Genomic DNA, 18,255 nt, shown 5'->3' on the forward strand with positions numbered 1-18,255 from the left:
AGGGTTTGTGGGTTGGATGATTAGACTAGGGCAAAGTTATAAGAGTGGAGAAAGAAAATGAAGGTGTTGGGAGTGAGGAGGAGAAGTGGTAGTGGTGGTCAGAAGGAGGCTTGTGCTCCTTCCACATGATTATTGTAATGAAAATAGTGGTGAAAGAGGGAGATAACAATGATAAGGCGTGGTTAGGGGTAGGTTGGGATGGGTTGAGGTGTGGTGAGGTTAACCTTTTGTATTTTTATACTTTTAAAGTTATAAATGTGTAAAAAGCAAAAAACTGATAAAAATCATAAGATTTTGAAACCATAGGGATGAACCTACCAACTTTTCAAAAGTTAGACAAAAATGTAAATTTGACTAAACTATAAGGATCATTTATGTTTACTTAAGTAGTCATGTTTAATGTTTAATTCTTATCATATAGTTAGATGGATGGAATTGCAATGTTTGTACGGTGTCTCATACCAGAATTGGCATGAAAGCTTAGACCAAAATAAAAAATTATAATACATATATACAACATCAAACATGTGAATTGCTTAATGGAACAAAATGAGAAATTAAATATCCTTCTAATTTTGTTCCAGCAAATGTTCATACCCAATTAAATTATGACATGTATCATATTAGTATATTAAAATGTCATTAAATATGTATTAAATGTTACACATATCACTATTTAATTGGGTAGCAGAATTTGTAGGAATAAAAAATATAATGATATTTAATTTCTCGAAATGATAAGGAACTCTGTTATCTACAATTTAACGGAAATTGAGAGCTAATTAAACTTTTATTTGGTCATAGATGCTTTCTATTTACGTGAAAGAGTCATCTTAAATAAGAATAGATAGAGAGCATCAAGGGAAGTATTTCGGAAAGAATATATTTTATGTTATTATTCGATTGTGTTTTATATGCTAATTAAAGCAAGATATTCTCAATTACGAATTGTATACCATCTACAAAAATCAACACATAATTTGCATTTATTGGGTTATAATCTCTATCTTTTGACCACAATTTTGAATATCTTTTGTATTGCAATCACAAGAGTGCCATAAACTATTTTGTAGGTCGCATTTATTGATTAGAATGTCAAGATTAATTTGAAGTTGGTACATCAGAAACTTTTTCATCGCAATTTTTTTTTTGGAAATTCTCTTTTAATAAATTAATTGGTTAGATCATAACTGTAGATGATTTCATACGTGCTTTAGTTTTTTAATTTGATAAAAACTTCTTTTGTCCATTCTAAAAAACATACTCTCATATCATGGTTATAAAAACAAATTATCAAACAATACACGCTTGATAATCTCTTCTATAGTGTGACATGTTTTTCTGTGTAACGATCATGTTTTGACCTTTTCGGCTTATACATTCTAATAAATGATAATAAGAAGAGAGATTTGACAAAAAAATCATATTAGATACATCATCATTCCATCTCCTAATGTGTTTTAGGGGCCATGTAGATTGATGGGCAACTCTAGCTTACACACCATGAAAAAGAATTAAAAATACAAAAGGAATTCGGGAAGGTGTATTATAAAACATGACATACTGGTAAATAGGGATGAACAAACCGTTTTTTTTTTCAAACCGAATTGGTTCAGAAAACCGGTTCGGTTCCGATTCATGAATAGTAAAACTGGTTCATCCTTAAACCGGTTCCATCATTATTAAACTCGAACCTATCTAAACTGGTTACAAACCGGTTCAATCGGTTCTAAACCGGTTTGATCGGTTTGACTACCGGTTTTAAACCGATTCACGGTTATTAAACCGGTTTCAATGTCTAAAATCTCAAACGGGTTCAAACCGGTGGTTCAGTTCTTGAATCGGTTCGGTTCATAGTGGACCGGTTCATGGTGAACCGGTTTACCGGTTCAGTGACCGGTTCGGATCCTGAACCGGTTTTTTTGTGCAAGCTTACCGGTAAATGCAATGGCTATCTTCATCACAACCGTTTTGGCATCTATGACTTCCAGGGCCGGCCCAAAGGGGGTTCAGGGTGTACGACCACACAAGGCCCGAAAAAAAAAAGCTTTGAATATATATATATATATATATATATATATATATATATATATATATATATATATATATATATATATATATATATATATATATATATATATATCAAAAACATCAAGCTATTTCACTTATATACTTAAAAGTACTTTTATGCATTTATAACCTTTTTCTACTTTTTTTAATAGTATAATACTTAAATTAATTTAATTTGCTTTTTTAACCTAACACAAAAAGGAAATAATTAAATACCCAACCCCAACTCCAATAGCCATAAAAAGCTCCACCCTCCATCAATTGTGTGACAAACCGAAATTTTTATTTTATAAGCTCAGTCAGTCAACTCAACTAAGTGTCAAAATCATTAGTACAAAGTTCTAGCCTTGTTACAGGTCATTCTAAGGAGTTTTGAGCCTAATACACTTAAGAAATAAGTGTTAGAAAGTACCCGCTAAAACCACAGTGTAGAAAAACGAACCCTAACCTCATCTAAGTGAGTTCACGGCCACAAGACCATGAGTTTACGGCCGTAAACTCATTGGGCCGTAAACTCAAGAGCATACGTAAGGCAGATGGTCATTTAGAGTCATTTCTCTCATTCCCTAGCCAATTCTCCTTGGTTCTCTCTCAACTATCATAACAACAATCACCCTAGATCTTCAAAACTAGTGAGTATTATATCCCTTGATTAGTTAATACATCTTATTAACTAGCTTCTTACATTGATTTTATCCATGAAAATCATGTTTATTTAGATACTCAAGAAAAACCAAGAACACACACTGGTGTTCTTGGTAAAATCGACTAGTTCAAGCTCCTGTATCGTAAGCACTCTTCTTCTAACTTGTTATACACTAGATTACACATGTTTAGACCTTAAAAACACTAAGAAACAAGGGTTAGAAGAGAGTTCATGGCCAAGGATGTTCTTGGGCAGTGAACTCCCTTTTATGGTGCCAAGATGCCCCAAATTCCTTCCTTAAGCCAAGAGACTAGCCTAGCACTTTACCTTGACGTGTTTAGGACTCAAAAAAATCAAAATACCATCACCCATAGGTGATTACGGCCGCAAACACAAGCCAAAATGGTCCACGGGCCGAAAATTCAAGTTAGGGGTGTTTTGATGCCACAAGCACTTCCTAAGGCTTAGACTTGAATTTAGGATGCTTCATTATGACCTTTAGGACCTTAAACAACCCTCATAAACATAAATGGCCATGAATTTACGGTTGTAAACTCATTAGGGCCGTGAACACCTCAAAAACTCCAAAGAAAGTGGTCTTCCTCATCCTAGGGTAGAGCTAAGGTCCCTAAATCATCCCCTAGCCTTCAAACTTGCACTTACACATGAGTAACCATGAGTTTACGGTCGTAAACTCCCTTGGGCCGAAAACCCATGGTAGTAAACTCATGTGAGTGCCATTTTACCTTCCTTTGTTGAATCACATGTGATTCTAACACTTGGTCAAGGTCTTTCCTAGTCCCGGAAGGTGTTTCCTTTCATATAGTTGTTATAAACACTATATTCATGCCAATATGTGTCATTATATATATCATTTAGGACTTATTGTGTCTCAGGACTTCATTCGTGGAATTTCTCATCCGTATGCACATACCCGTTTAAATCACCCACATCAGGTGAGTTCATACCCAGTAATGAATCTTTTAACTATTTTAACTGTTTTAAGAGGGGGGGGGGGAATACAGGTTGAACACAATGATAATTGTGTAAATGTTTGTTGTTAAACATCTTTCAAAATGTTACTTATGTTATTTATAAGTTGTCAAAACATTTCAAAACTCTTTTAAAAATTATGTTACTTTATAGTTATACAAAACGCTATTTTTTTAAAGTACAAGCATGACTTATTAGATAAACTAATATTTTCAGTAACAGTCCAGGTAGAACATTAGTAAACTATTATAGGTATAGTTTAGGAGAATGCTATTCATTACTTCTAGTACAATGAAGCACACAAAGAATCAATACCATAACAGAACAAACAGTGAAGAGAATCAAACAATACCAGAACAGAACATAACAAACAGGTTAAGTTGCTATAGTATGAGAGCACACAAACAGGATCTAATTATATCAATGAATCACTAACGCATTAGTGATAGTTATATTGGGTATAGATGATCATATAACTTTAATGTGAATTACACGGCTTGCAAGAAATTGATGGGGTCGCATTTGGTTCCCTAAATCTCTTTACATTGAGAGCGTTTAGTAGGGGTTCTAGCTTTCACATTATGACCGTAATAAAACAAATATGTTTTTAGGTTATTATAACATCCGCATGTCATTATAAACGACATATGTGTACTTACTTTTCCCATTACTTTCATAAAGTGTCAGTACCACTTGAAAGTTGATCTATTTTCTAGTCAAGATAGTTATAAACTAAGGAGAATATACTGTTACATTTGACAAAGGAACAATCGGGTTTAACACAGATCAGAAGATGCCTAGGTAGAAGGCTACGATTAAAAGTTAGGATCATAATGCTAGCTTTATGATTCCTTAATGTATACACTATAGGATACATATATGCAAATAGATTCCGACAGCTAATAGGATGTGTGCTCTTCACTTCACTTCCTGTTCTCGTTGGATGTGGGCTTGGAATGAGGTCACTCAATCTATTATCTACCCGAATCTATATATATATATATATATATATATATATATATATATATATATATATATATATATGCTTAGTATCCATTAAGTCATCATAAGGGTACCAGGTATGGATCAGGTTATAGGACACAGAGTCAACGCACAGCTTTTCTAGTACAAAACATACTTTTCAAAGTCAGTACTTTTGGTATACAAAACTAGAGATTTCCTAGATAAGGGATTAATCAATTTTATTAAGCCAATACAGTTTTAGAGACTTTAGGTGAGTAAATCTATAACACCTTAGTTTATACACCATGTTAAATATAAAACTAATACCTAATAGATAGTTAACGATGTGTTTTCTGCCTTACTTCCTGTTCCCGTTGGATTGTGAGCGTAGGGCAGATTCACTCAATTAACTTTCTACCCAGTATCAGATTATATATAGCAGTATAAACAAAGCTATTATAAAAGTAGTCACCGTAGTCATTATTTTACTATAAGTGTAACGCCCGCAGATTCGGGCTAGTCAATTTATAGGCAATAGGGGGTCGAAAACGAATTTTCAACAAAATATTATTTAGAATAAATAATATTAACAAAGTTTTAGAATATGTCACAAGGTTTCCGTACATATAAAGAACGCCAAAATCCGAGTTATAACGAAGAAGTTATGACTCGTCGAAGTTTCGCGACGTAACCGGCACGGTACCGGGAAGCGTAAATAGTGAATTTATGATAAAGCAAGTTTTAGCATTAGCGGTAAACGAAAGTCATAGAGTATGTTAAACTAAGAACATCGATAAAAAGATCGCCCAAATCTGACTTCGTATGAAGAAGTTATGATTTTTCGAAGTTTCGGATTAACAGTGTACAGCCCGAAATTCGAATATTAGCCCGAGTGATTTTTAGCCAACACGACCTAAACGAGAATCGAAAATCTCATTAAGAGTAGTGTAACGAGAAAAAAGATGAGCGAAAATGGACGTCGGATGAAGAAGTTATGAGAATTTAACGGACCAATCTTGTCCCGGCCTGTTAATAATATAAAATTTAAAATCCACTCAAAATTAGCCGACGGAGTCTAAACGAAAGTTGTAGAGTGCGTTCCCACCTTCGCGTGGATATAAAGAACGTCAAAAATGGAGATCGTATGCGAAAGATACGAATTTTTAAATTTTAGACTCAAAGTTGCGAAACCTGTTGCTCGATCGATGACGTGGCGCAATCTGGACCCTCCATTGCTGACTCAGTACCCGCCTCGGATAAGTGACACGTCGCCCCTCGCTACGCCCAGCGTCCGAGCTCAGAACGCGCCGCGTACGAAGGGTCTTCATGTGGTCTGAGAACAGGTCGCGTTGCACCATGCGAAGCTTGCCACCTGGAGGTCTAATCCAAAGCTACGCCCCGCGTAGCTGCTGAACGCCCAACGTACCACCGAGGCTTCGCGCCTATAAAAGGCATGCGAAGTTGCCCGGATTTCACACACCTTTCCACCTTCTTTCTCTAATTAGTTTCTCTCTCTAGCTCCTCTAAACCCCCTTAAACCCTAGATAAACCCCTTAGCTCCTGAGGGAAGCCCCGGGGCTCCCGGAGTCCCGAGAAAAAGAGCCTTTCGGTTTCGAAACGCTGCTCCAAATAAGTTCCGGTTTTCGATAAAATTCGTTGTAAGTGTGCTACGCTTACGCAATTTTTATAAAGCTTTCAAATAATTATAGGAATGTTATTAGGTCCTTAAAATAATTATTTGGGCTATTATTATAAATTATATTGAGTGTTATTTAAAACTTATATGATAATAATAATAGTCAGACTATTAATTTGTCGCTGTTATCGTTAGACTAAACCCTAGTGGTATTGATACTAGGTTTTATCGAAGGAAATTGTTTTGAGAGTATCGAAGCGCTGTCTGAGTGCTGAGTCACCACCTTTCAGGTGAGTGCATAGTTACTTTCAGCTTACACATAGATATGAAGTATTTTATATAAATTATGTGCTATGTGTTCATATTATCCGAATACTTGCTATCTATGCTGGGTGAACGATTTTATACATGTTTTAAATTATTTAAATTGTATATGTATTTTATATCTACAAATATGTTAGGTTAAAACATGGGTAGATGAAATAGTTTCTGTGTGACAAAAACAAAATGAGGAAGAGGTAACTGTGACATCCCCAAAATCACGGGCAGAAAAGACCGGTTTGTTTATGCTTTGTTTAAAAATCAGAGTAACATTTTAAATAAAGGTGTTGCATAATTTGTCCCAAAACAAAATATTATGATAAAGATTTATCAAAAGCATTTCCATAGAAATGTATTTCATTAAAAGACTTGGGATGTCATGTTCGTACTGATCAAAAGCATAAACAGTACAATATAAGCCTTACTGCATTATTTCGTATCTACAAGCCTATATCCGTAATCCCTCGTCCAAACATCATATCTATGCTCAGGCGCCACTACCTGTAATACATAAAACTGAGTGGGTCAGGCTTGGGAGCTTGGTGAGCACATAGGGTTTTCAACCGACAATAAATAAGTTTATTAATTCCATCAATCAACAATAACCCGATTACATGTTCCCATTATCCTCACATTACGTCCCTAAACACCTATCATAAGGGACCTATCCTAAGGATCATCATCAGGATGGACACTACTGCTAAGGGGGTTCCTCAGCAATAAATATCCTAAAGGCAACCATGTGGGGGATGAAGTACACCGGTGAACACATCGTTCACAAACACCTACAGGTTGCAAGCCTACCAGCGTTCCACTGGACTGTCTAGAAGAGTCCGTGGTCGTCATCTATACTCCGCTAGATGACTGGATCAACAACAACAACATCGAGGCCTCTCATCATTTTATCACACATCACCTATTACATCTACCCATGTTTTACCCCAACATTTTCGTAGATATAAAATACATATACAGTTTAAATCATTGAAAACATGTATAAAAACGTTCATCCAGCATAGATAGCAAGTATTCAGATAATATGCACACACATAGCACGTAATTTATATAAAATACTTCATATCTATGTGTAAGTTGGAAGTAACTATACACTCACCTGAAAGGTGGTGACTCAGCACTCGGACAGCGCTTCGATACTCTCACGACGATTTTCCTTCGATAAAACCTAGTATCGATACCACTAGGGTTTAGTCTAATGATAACCGCGACAAATTAATTGTCTGACTATTATTATTATTATATAAGCATTAATAACACTCAATATAACTCATAATAATAGCCCAAATAATTATTTTAAGGACCTAATAACATTCCTATAATTATTTGAAATATATATAAAAATTGCGTAAGCGTAGCACACTTACAGCGAATTTTATCGGAAACCGGAACTTAATTGGAGCAGCATTTCGAAACCGAAAAACTCCTTTTTCTCGGGACTCCGGGAGCCTCGGGGCTTCCCTAGGGTGCTAGGGGTTTAACTAGGGCATAGGGGGTTTAGAAACCCTAGAGAGAGAAAGGAAATGGTGTGTGAATTTTGGAGGAGTTCGGACCCCCTTTTATAGGCGCCAGACTTCGGTCATTATGCTGGGCGTAGGGAGGCTACGCTGGGCGTAGTCTCGGATAGGATTGCCAGCTTCGCACAGCTGGCTCGCACCTTCCCCGGATGGATAAGACACGAAGGTACGCGGGGTGTACTCTCCTCGGACGCGGGGCGTAAAGCGAAGGCTACGTGGCATGATCCGAAGCACGTTTCTTCATCAGCAATGGGCGGCCCAGATGCTGCCACATCACCAGCTCCTCACCAAGCTTCGCAAATTCAACTGAAATCTTTAAAAATTCATAACTTTCTCATACGAACTCCGTTTTTCACGTTCTTTATATCCACGCGAAGGTGAGAACGTAATCTACAACTTTTGTTTAGACTCCGTCAGCTAATTTTGACTCTATTTTAAATTTTATATTGTTAACGTGCCGGGACAGGATTGGTCCGTTAAATCCCCATAACTTCTTCATCCGACATCCGTTTTCGCCCATCTTTTTCTCATTACGCTACTCTCAATGAGATATTTGATTCTCGTTTAGGTCGTTTTGGCTAAAAATCACTCAATCTAATATTCGAATTTCGGGTTGTACACTGCTATTCCAAAACTTCGAAAAATCATAACTTCTTCGTTATAACTCGGATTTCGGCATTCCTTATATCCCCGGAATCCTAGTTTCCACCACTACAACTTTTTATAAAGATATCAGGATTATCTCACACTTTAATTTTAACGCTTATTTTTATTCTTTATTAATTATACATTTATAATTAAATAGTAAGCACATAAACACACCTAATTCACATAATACTCAAATATTTCATCTTTATTACTTCAAAAAAGAGTTACAAGAGTTGACCTAAACTATTACATTGACAAATATGTTTAGCCCTGAAACCCGGGCGTTATAATTCTCTCCCCCTTAGGATGATTCTGTCCCGGAATCATGCATCAGCAAACAGATGTGGATAGCGACTCATCATGTCATCCTCTGTTTCCCAAGTGAGATTCAGACCATTCGAATGTTTCCATCGGACTAGCACTAAGTCGACCATCTAGCGTCGTAACTTCTTAGTCTTACGGTCAACAGTTACCTCGGGCTCTTCGATCAGTCTTTTGTTCTCATCCATCCTTAACTCTGAGATTGGAATTATTTCGGGAACATCTCCTGTGAATTTCCTCAAATAACACACATGGAAGGTGTTATGAATACCATTGATGTAGCACCTGGTTCCTGGTACGTGAGTTTTGCCTTAAGTATTTGTGTTTTTGGCCGTGGACTCGACGAGTTGGAGGCCCGACTCGCCGAGTAGAGATGAGACTCTAGGGCGTGGATAAGATGGCGACCCGACGAGTCCATATTAGGGACTCGGTGAGTCTGCGCTGTTTGATGAAACCCTAATTTCCAAGGGTTTGCACCCTATTTAAACATCCATTTGCGCCCCAACTCCGCCCCATTCACCCCCAGAACCTCTCCATACGTCCTAGCTCTTGTTCTTGTGAGTTTGAGGCATCTTAGGGTGTATTCTTGAAGATTTTGTGAAGGAATTGGAGTAGATCAAGAGGAAGGGAAGGAAGCCAAGCATCTTAGTGTCCTCTCAATGATTTCCTTGAGGTAAAACTCGTTTTCCCCCTGTCTATATGCTTATAACTCCATTAAAGTCTTCCTTGAGCCCTTCCCCAAGCTTGTATGTGCATCATATTTCGTAATACGTTGATTGGCCTCTAGATCCAGACTTGGTTGAGCTCCAGGAGCTCAGATCTACTACCTTTATGGACCCATATTGCATGAAGACCTTAGATCTACTCTTTTGGTGCATTTTGAACCCTAAAACCCTCATGGAGGAATATCTACACGTAAAGTTGGAAACTTTACGTGTTATTCATGCTCTAGGAACCCAGATCTATGAATGGAATGGACTAGATTCAAGCAAAATCGTGTATATGGCTCTTGCATGGAGCAGAATCGGCGAGTCGCTCATCTGACTCGACGAGTCTAGTCGCGAGTCTCCGAGATTGTCCCCTTTTTGCTGTGACGAGTTGCGTAGTGAGTCCAGGGTGGACTCGGTCTGTTGGAAGCTAAAACTCACCCATAATGGAACTCGACGAGTCGACGCTCAGACTCGGCGAGTTCAAGGCAATCTCCTTAGATCAAGATCAGACTCGGCGAGTTGTTCATACAACTCGGCGAGTAGGATGAAGGACTTGAACATCAGTTTGGAAGGAGAACTCGTCGAGTCAACGCCTAACTCGGCGAGTAGAAACAGAATTCAGGTCAGTCGTTTGGACATGGACTCGGCGAGTTGGCGAGCCAACTCGGCGAGTCGGGTCAACTGGAAGTTGACTCTGACTTTGACTTAGGGAATGATCAGGGGTAAAATGGTCATTTTACCCAAAGGTCAGTTAGCAGTTTTTAACTAAGTGTTTGGTGGGAATTACAGCCGGAGGATTTCCAGAGCAGCAGCAGTCAGACTATTCCCACGCAGATCATCAGCTACTCCGAGGTGAGTTACCTTTCAGTAGCGGTGGGTCTAAGGCCACAATGCCGGCCCACAAGTAGGAGTTGTATGTTAGATGATTGTCTTTGTGATATCATATAGGTTTGCTACTACCGATATGTTATATGTTGGCATGATATGTTGTACGTGATAGTAGTAAAGTTTGGTTGTTAGGACCGAACGGTAGTCAGGCACCCCAAATACGTTTGATATTATGTTTGTGCTATGATATATGTGATGGTAGTAGTAGGGGGTGAAATAGTCCCCGAGGTTCGGTTGTTAGGACCGAAGGGTAGTCAGCACCCCAGAATAGCTTGACATGGGTAGTTCAGCACCCCAGAATGGCTTGACACGGGTAAGACGGCACCCCAAAATGGCCACACGGGTAGTCGGCACCCCAGAACGGCCGTACCGGGTAGTCAGGCACCCCAGAATAGCCTGGCAGTATGTATGTTATGTATTGTATCTTATGTGGTACGATGGGGGAACTAACTAAGCTTTGTGCTTACAGTTTTACAGTTTTGGTTTCAAGTACCTCTTCATCGAAAGGGAAAGAGCTGGCACGGTAGCGGCACATCATGCACACACACTGGTTTCCGCATCTGTTAGACTCCTCTGGGATTTATACTCTGATATTTCGATTGGTTGTATGACTTGACTTATGAACATGGTTTATGTTGTGATGTAGTTTGATCAAGCAATGTTTTTATTTATTAACGTTTTCTAAAGTAATGTTTTATAAACGAAATTTTTTTTGGACGTGAAAATTGGGTCGTTACAATTGAGTTCTTCGGGCAATTCCAGCTTGTAAGCTTGGTTCCCAATCTACTGAAGAACTTTGAACGGTCCAATCAACCTTGGACTCAACTTTCTCGTTTCCCAAATCGTATAAGTCCCTTCCACGGTGAGACTTTAAGCAAAACGGAATCCCCAGCTTCGAAGGTTATCGGTCGTCTTTTCTTGTTAGCATAGCTCTTCTGACGATCCTGGGCTGCTAACATTCTTTTCCTAATCACCTTCAACTTCTCAGCAGTCTCATGGACTATCTCGGGGCCTATAAACTGCTTCTCTCCGGCTTCAAGCCAACCAGACGGCGTACAAGACTTCTATCCATACAAGGCTTGATAAGGTGCCATCTTGATGCTCGAGTGGAAACTATTGTTGTAGGAGAATTCTACCAGAGGTATGTGCTCGTCCCAATTCCCTTGGAATTCGAGGGTACGTGTTCTCAGCATATCTTCCAGTGTCTGAATCGTTCTTTCGCTCTGACCATCGGTTTGCGGATGGTAAGTCGTACTCAAACATAATTTCGTACCCAATTCCTCTTGCAGACTCCTCCAAAACCTCGACGTGAAACGACTATCACGATCAGATACAACTGTAAGAGGGACACCGTGAAGTCTTACAATTTCCTTCACATAAGCATTTGCGAGCTTATCCATAGACCACTTCTTGTTGGTTGCTATAAAGTGTGCACTCTTGGTGAAACGATCCACGACTACCCAAATCATGTTGTGTCCACTCTTCGTCCTGGGCAGTTTAGTCACAAAATCCATGGTGATGTCTTCCCATTTACCCATGGGTACAGGTAAAGGTTCAAAACTCTCATACAGTTTCTGATGTTGTGCCTTAACTCTCGCACATGTTACACACTCGGCCACATACTTCGCAATATCGAGCTTCATCGTCGGCCACCAGTAGTAGGGTTTTAGGTCCCTATACATTTTACTAGTGTTACCAGGATGAATCAAGTACATGGTCTTGTGTGCTTCTTCCATCAGAAGGTCTCTTATTCCTCCCGTCTTAAGTACCCAAATCCGATCTTGGAATACCTTTAGTCCTCGACTGTTTGTACCGAACGCTAACGTTCTTCCCAAATGTTCTTCCTTTCGGTCATTCTTCTCTAAGGCTTCTTCTTGAGCTTTCCTGATACTTTCCACAATCATCGAGACGACTTCAATATTTGCTTTACGTGGGTGGTAAAGTATCTCACAGTCGTAGTCCTTGAGTAGTTCTAGCCAGCGTCGTTGCCTCATGTTCAACTCCTTCTGATTAAAGAGATACTGGAGACTCTTATGATCAGTGAAGAGCTTGCACTTCGTGCTGTAGAGGTAGTGCCTCCATATCTTTAGGGAAAATACTACCGCTGCCAACTCCAGATCATGGGTGGGGTAGTTCTTTTCGTGCTCTTTCAATTGTCGAGATGCGTATGCTATCACCTTTTCTCTTTGGGTCAGAACAAAACCCAGCCCGACTCCAGATGCATCACTATAAACTGTGAAATCTTCAACTCCATCGGGTAGAGAAAGTATCGGTGCTTCACATAACTTCTTCTTTAGTTTCTCGAATGCCGTATCGTGCTTCTCACTCCACGTATACGTAGCTCCTTTATGAGTCAAAGCTGTTAATGGAGCAGCTATCGAAGAAAAGCCTTGGATAAACTGTCGATAATATCCACTTAATCCTAGAAAGCTTTGAATCTCTGTGGGACTCTTTGGACGTTCCCACTTCATTATAGCTTCGATTTTTGCTGGGTCAACCATTATTCCCTCCTGGTTAACAACATGACCCAAGAATTGGACTTCCCGTATCCAAAATTCGCATTTGGAGAACTTTGCAAAAAGCTTCTCATTCTTTAACACTTCTAATACTTCCCGTAGATGCTTGCCATGCTCCTCTTGGCTTTTCGAGTAGATCAGAATGTCGTCGATGAACACTATCACAGATTTATCAAGGAATGGTTTACAAACCCTGTTCATCAAATCCATGAATGCTGCAGGAGCATTAGTTAGTCCAAACGACATAACCAAGAACCCATAGTGTCCATATCGAGTTCTGAAGGTAGTCTTCTCAATATCATGTTCCCTCACCTTCAGCTGATGATATCCCGACCTAAGATCGATCTTTGAGAAGTAGCTCGAACCTTGCAGATGATCGAATAGGTCGTCAATCCTCGGCAATGGATACTTGTTCTTCACCGTTTCCTTGTTCAGCTCTCGATAGTCTATACACATTCTCATGCTTCTGTCCTTCTTCTTTACGAATAACACCGGAGCTCCCTAGGGTGATGAACTAGGTCGAATGAAACCGTTGTCCAACAGCTCCTGAAGTTGTGTCATGAGCTCCTTCATCTCCGTCGGTGCTAATCGGTAAGGTGCCTTTGCTATCGATGTTGTACCTGGTAACAAGTCTATCTGAAACTCCACTTTCCTATCAGGTGGTAATCCGAGAAGATCTTCGGGAAAGACTTCCGGATAATCGCACACAACCGGTATATTCTGCACCTCTTTCTTTTCCTTCTTAGCATCGATTACGAATGCCAAGTATGATGCACATCCTTTGGACAAACATTTCTGGCTTTCATCAGGGAGATGATTCCAGAATTCACTCTGCGTTTATCCCCGTACACCATATATGATTCCTTTCCGGGTGGGTTTACCCTTACTATCTTCTTTCGGCATTAAATCTCAGCATCGTTGGCGCTAAGCCAATCCATACCCAAAACGATGTCGAAACCGTTTAACTCTATGGGTAATAGCTCCTCATGGAATTCGTTTCCGTTTAGGTCAATGACGATGTTCCTAATATGATTACTAACAGGTACGAATTTCCCACTGGAAACTTCTACAATTAGGGCGTTATCAATTTTTTCTACATGTAATGCTAATTTCCCACTAAATTTATGCGACACAAAGGAGTAGTTGGCTACGGAATCAAATAGTATATTTGCAGGCAAACCATTTACAAGAAAGGTACCTGAAGCGACGTCTGTTGCCTCCTTCGCAGCCTCGAACATCATCTGGAAGGCTCTCGCCTTCGGCTTCGGTGGTATGTTGGGTCTTCCTGCCTCCTTCTTCTTTGGGAAATCCTTTGAAATGTGCCCCTCCTCGTTGCACTCATAGCAGACCTTCTTAGTGAACGTGCATTCGTTGGCGTAGTGGCTAGGCTTTCCGCATTTGAAACAAGTGACCCCTCCGTCACACTTCCCAGAGTGCTTTTTCTTGCACTTTTCACACCACTTTGCTTCTGATCCTCCTCCTCTTGAACCAGACTTCGAGAATCTACCTTTCTTACCGGACCTCGAGAATCCGTCAAATTTCCTTTTCTCTCCCACTTCTGCTCTCTCCGGGCCCTTTTCTCGTATCTGGGTCTCCACATTCTTAGCAGCCCAGATGGCGGCTTTCAGTTTGGTAGTTTGCTTGACCATTGGACCGAAGTCCGCTGGTAATCCGAGGGCAAATTTGTTAACCTTAGAGAGTTTAGTTTGGACGAGGTGAGGAACAAGCTTCATTTTCTGAGTAAAGCTTGCAGCGTATTCAGTAACGCTCATTCTTCCCTACTTCAGATTCTGGAACTCGTTGTTGATCTCTAGAAGATCCTGCTCAGAGCAGTATTGCATCTTCAACTATACCAAAAAATCCTCCCACGACATCTTGCTTGCTTCACCTTTGGGCATCGAATCAGCTAATAGCTTCCACCAGCTTAGTACTCCAGATTTCAACAGAGGAACTGCGAGAGTGGTCTTCTGCCAACTGCTACACTCACAACTCTCAAACATCGTCTCCATCTCAGAGATCCAGTTCATGACTTCCACTGGCGTCGGGCTTCCAGATAGACTCGGTGGCTTGGATGCCATGAAATCCTTGTATTTTCATCCACGCCCATCATTTCCTCTATCCTGGTGGTTTTGCCTAACTATCGGTGGGTTGGCTTGACCAACAGTCCCACTGTAGTTTCCTTCCTCAGTCTGCCCTTCATTCAACTCGGGCTGTTCGATCTGTATAGTTGCTTCCTCTCGATTTTGCTGGAGCAAACGCCTGGTTTCCTCCATTTGATGATCCAACATTGCCTGGATCATCGCTTGCACTCCGGCCATCGTTATTGGCTCGGCAGCGGCTTCCACAACTGGTATTTGCTCGATCACTGGGGGTTGGTTTCTGTTCCCATTTGCGTTCACGTTTCCGCTACGGTTCCTTCCTATCTTGATCTATACACCGAATAAGGTGAATTTAGATCTTTATTTAGGACTGATGTTCAAATCATCCTTATCTCTCCAAAACGTTTACATGCTAGTTCTAATATCGTACTCGTACGTTTAGAATCCTAAACACATAAAGTTTCCAGATCTGGTCGGCAACAGACCATAGATCCGAACAATTAACAGCATATTAGGCACAAAGCATTTAGCACATAAAAGCATTTTAGGCATAACTCCTAAAGTAAGCTAGTGCTCACACCTCACAATCATTGCTTAGCATTCTAAGTTTAAGTCTAGAAATCCTATAAATTCCTAGTTCGCTTAAACTAATGCTCTAACACCAACTGTGACATCTCCAAAATCACGGCCAGAAAAGACCGGTTTGTTTATGCTTTGTTTAAAAATTAGAGTAACATTTTAGATAAAGGTGTTGCGGAATTTGTCCCAAAACAAAATATTATGATAAAGATTTATCAAAAGAATTTCCATAGAAATGTATTTCATTAAAAGACTTGGGATGTCATGTTCGTACAGATCAAAAGCATAAACAGTACAATATAAGCCTTACTACATTATTTCATATCTACAGGCCTATATCCGTAATCCCTCGTCCAAACATCATATCTATGCTCAGGCGCCACTACCTGTAATACATAAAACTGAGTGGTTCAGGCCTGTGAGCCTGGTGAGAACATAGCGGTTTCAAACCACAATAAATAAGTTTATTAATTCCATCAATCAACAATAACCCGATTACCTGTTCCCGTTATCCTCACATTACGTCCCTAAACACCTATCATAAGGATCATCATCGGGATGGACACTACTGCTAAGGGGGTTCCTCAGCAATAAATGTCCTAAAGGCAACCATGTGGGGGATGAAGTACACCGGTGAACACATCGTTCACAAACACCTACAAGTTGCAAGCCTGCCAGCGTTCCACTGGACTGTCTAGAAGAGTCCGTGGTCGTCATCTATACTCCGCTATATGACTGGATCAACAACAACAACAACATCGAGGCCTCTCATCATTTTATAACACATCACCTATTACATCTACCCATGTTTTACCCTAACATTTCCGTAGATATAAAATACATATACAGTTTAAATCATTGAAAACATGTATAAAAACGTTCATCCAGCATAGATAGCAAGTATTCAGATAATATGCACACACATAGCACGTAATTTATATAAAATACTTCATATCTATGTGTAAGCTGGAAGTAACTATACACTCACCTGAAAGGTGGTGACTCAGCACTCGGACAGCGCTTCGATACTCTCACAACGATTTTCCTTCGATAAAACCTAGTATCGATACCACTAGGGTTTAGTCTAATGATAACCGCGGCAAATTAATTGTCTGACTATTATTATTATTATTATTATTATTATTATTATTATTATTATTATTATTATTATTATTATTATATAAGCATTAATAACACTCAATATAACTCATAATAATAGCCCAAATAATTATTTTAAGGACCTAATAACATTCCTATAATTATTTGAAAACTATATAAAAATTGCGTAACCGTAGCACACTTACAGCGAATTTTATCGAAAACTGGAACTTAATTGTAGCAGCGTTTCGAAACCGAAAAACTCCTTTTTCTCGGGACTCCGGGAGCCTCAGGGCTTCCCTAGGGTGCTAGGGGTTTAACTAGGGCTTAGGGGGTTTAGAAACCCTAGAGAGAGAAAGAAATCTAGAGAGAGAAAGGAAATGGTGTGTGAATTTCGGAGGAGTTTGGACCTACCCCCTTTTATAGGCGCCAGACTTCGGTCATTATGCTGGGTGTAGGGAGGCTACGCTGGGCGTAGTCTCGGATAGGATTGCCAGCTTCCCACAGCTGGCTCGCACCTTCCACGGATGGATAAGACACGAAGGTACGCGGGGCGTAAAGCGAAGGCTACGTGGCATGATCTGAAGCACGTTTCTTCATCAGCAATGGGCGGCCCAGATGCTGCCACATCACCAGCTCCTCACCAAGCTTCGCAAATTCAACTGAAATCTTTAAAAATTCGTAACTTTCTCATACGAACTCCGTTTTTGACGTTCTTTATATCCACGCGAAGGTGGGAACATAATCTACAACTTTTGTTTAGACTCCATCAGCTAATTTTGACTCTATTTTAAATTTTATATTGTTAACGTGCCGGGACAGGATTGGTCCGTTAAATCCCCATAACTTCTTCATCCGACATCCGTTTTCGCCCATATTTTTCTCGTTATGCTACTCTCAATGAGATCTTCGATTCTCGTTTAGGTCGTGTTGGTGAAAAATCACTTGATCTAATATTCGAATTTCGGGTTGTACACTGCTATTCCAAAACTTCGAAAAATCATAACTTCTTCGTTATAACTCGGATTTTGGCGTTCCTTATATCCCCGAAATCCTTGTTTCGACCACTACAAATTTTTATAAAGATATCGGGCTTATCTCACACTTTAATTTTAACGCTTATTTTTATTCTTTATTAATTATACATTTATAATTAAATAGTAAGCACATAAACACACCTAATTCACATAATACTCAAATATTTCATCTTTATTACTTCAAAAAAGAGTTACAAG

The sequence above is a fragment of the Lactuca saligna genome, chromosome 7, assembly GCF_052625555.1.
Source record: "Lactuca saligna cultivar CGN05327 chromosome 7, ASM5262555v1, whole genome shotgun sequence".
Classification (NCBI taxonomy): Eukaryota; Viridiplantae; Streptophyta; class Magnoliopsida; order Asterales; family Asteraceae; genus Lactuca; species Lactuca saligna.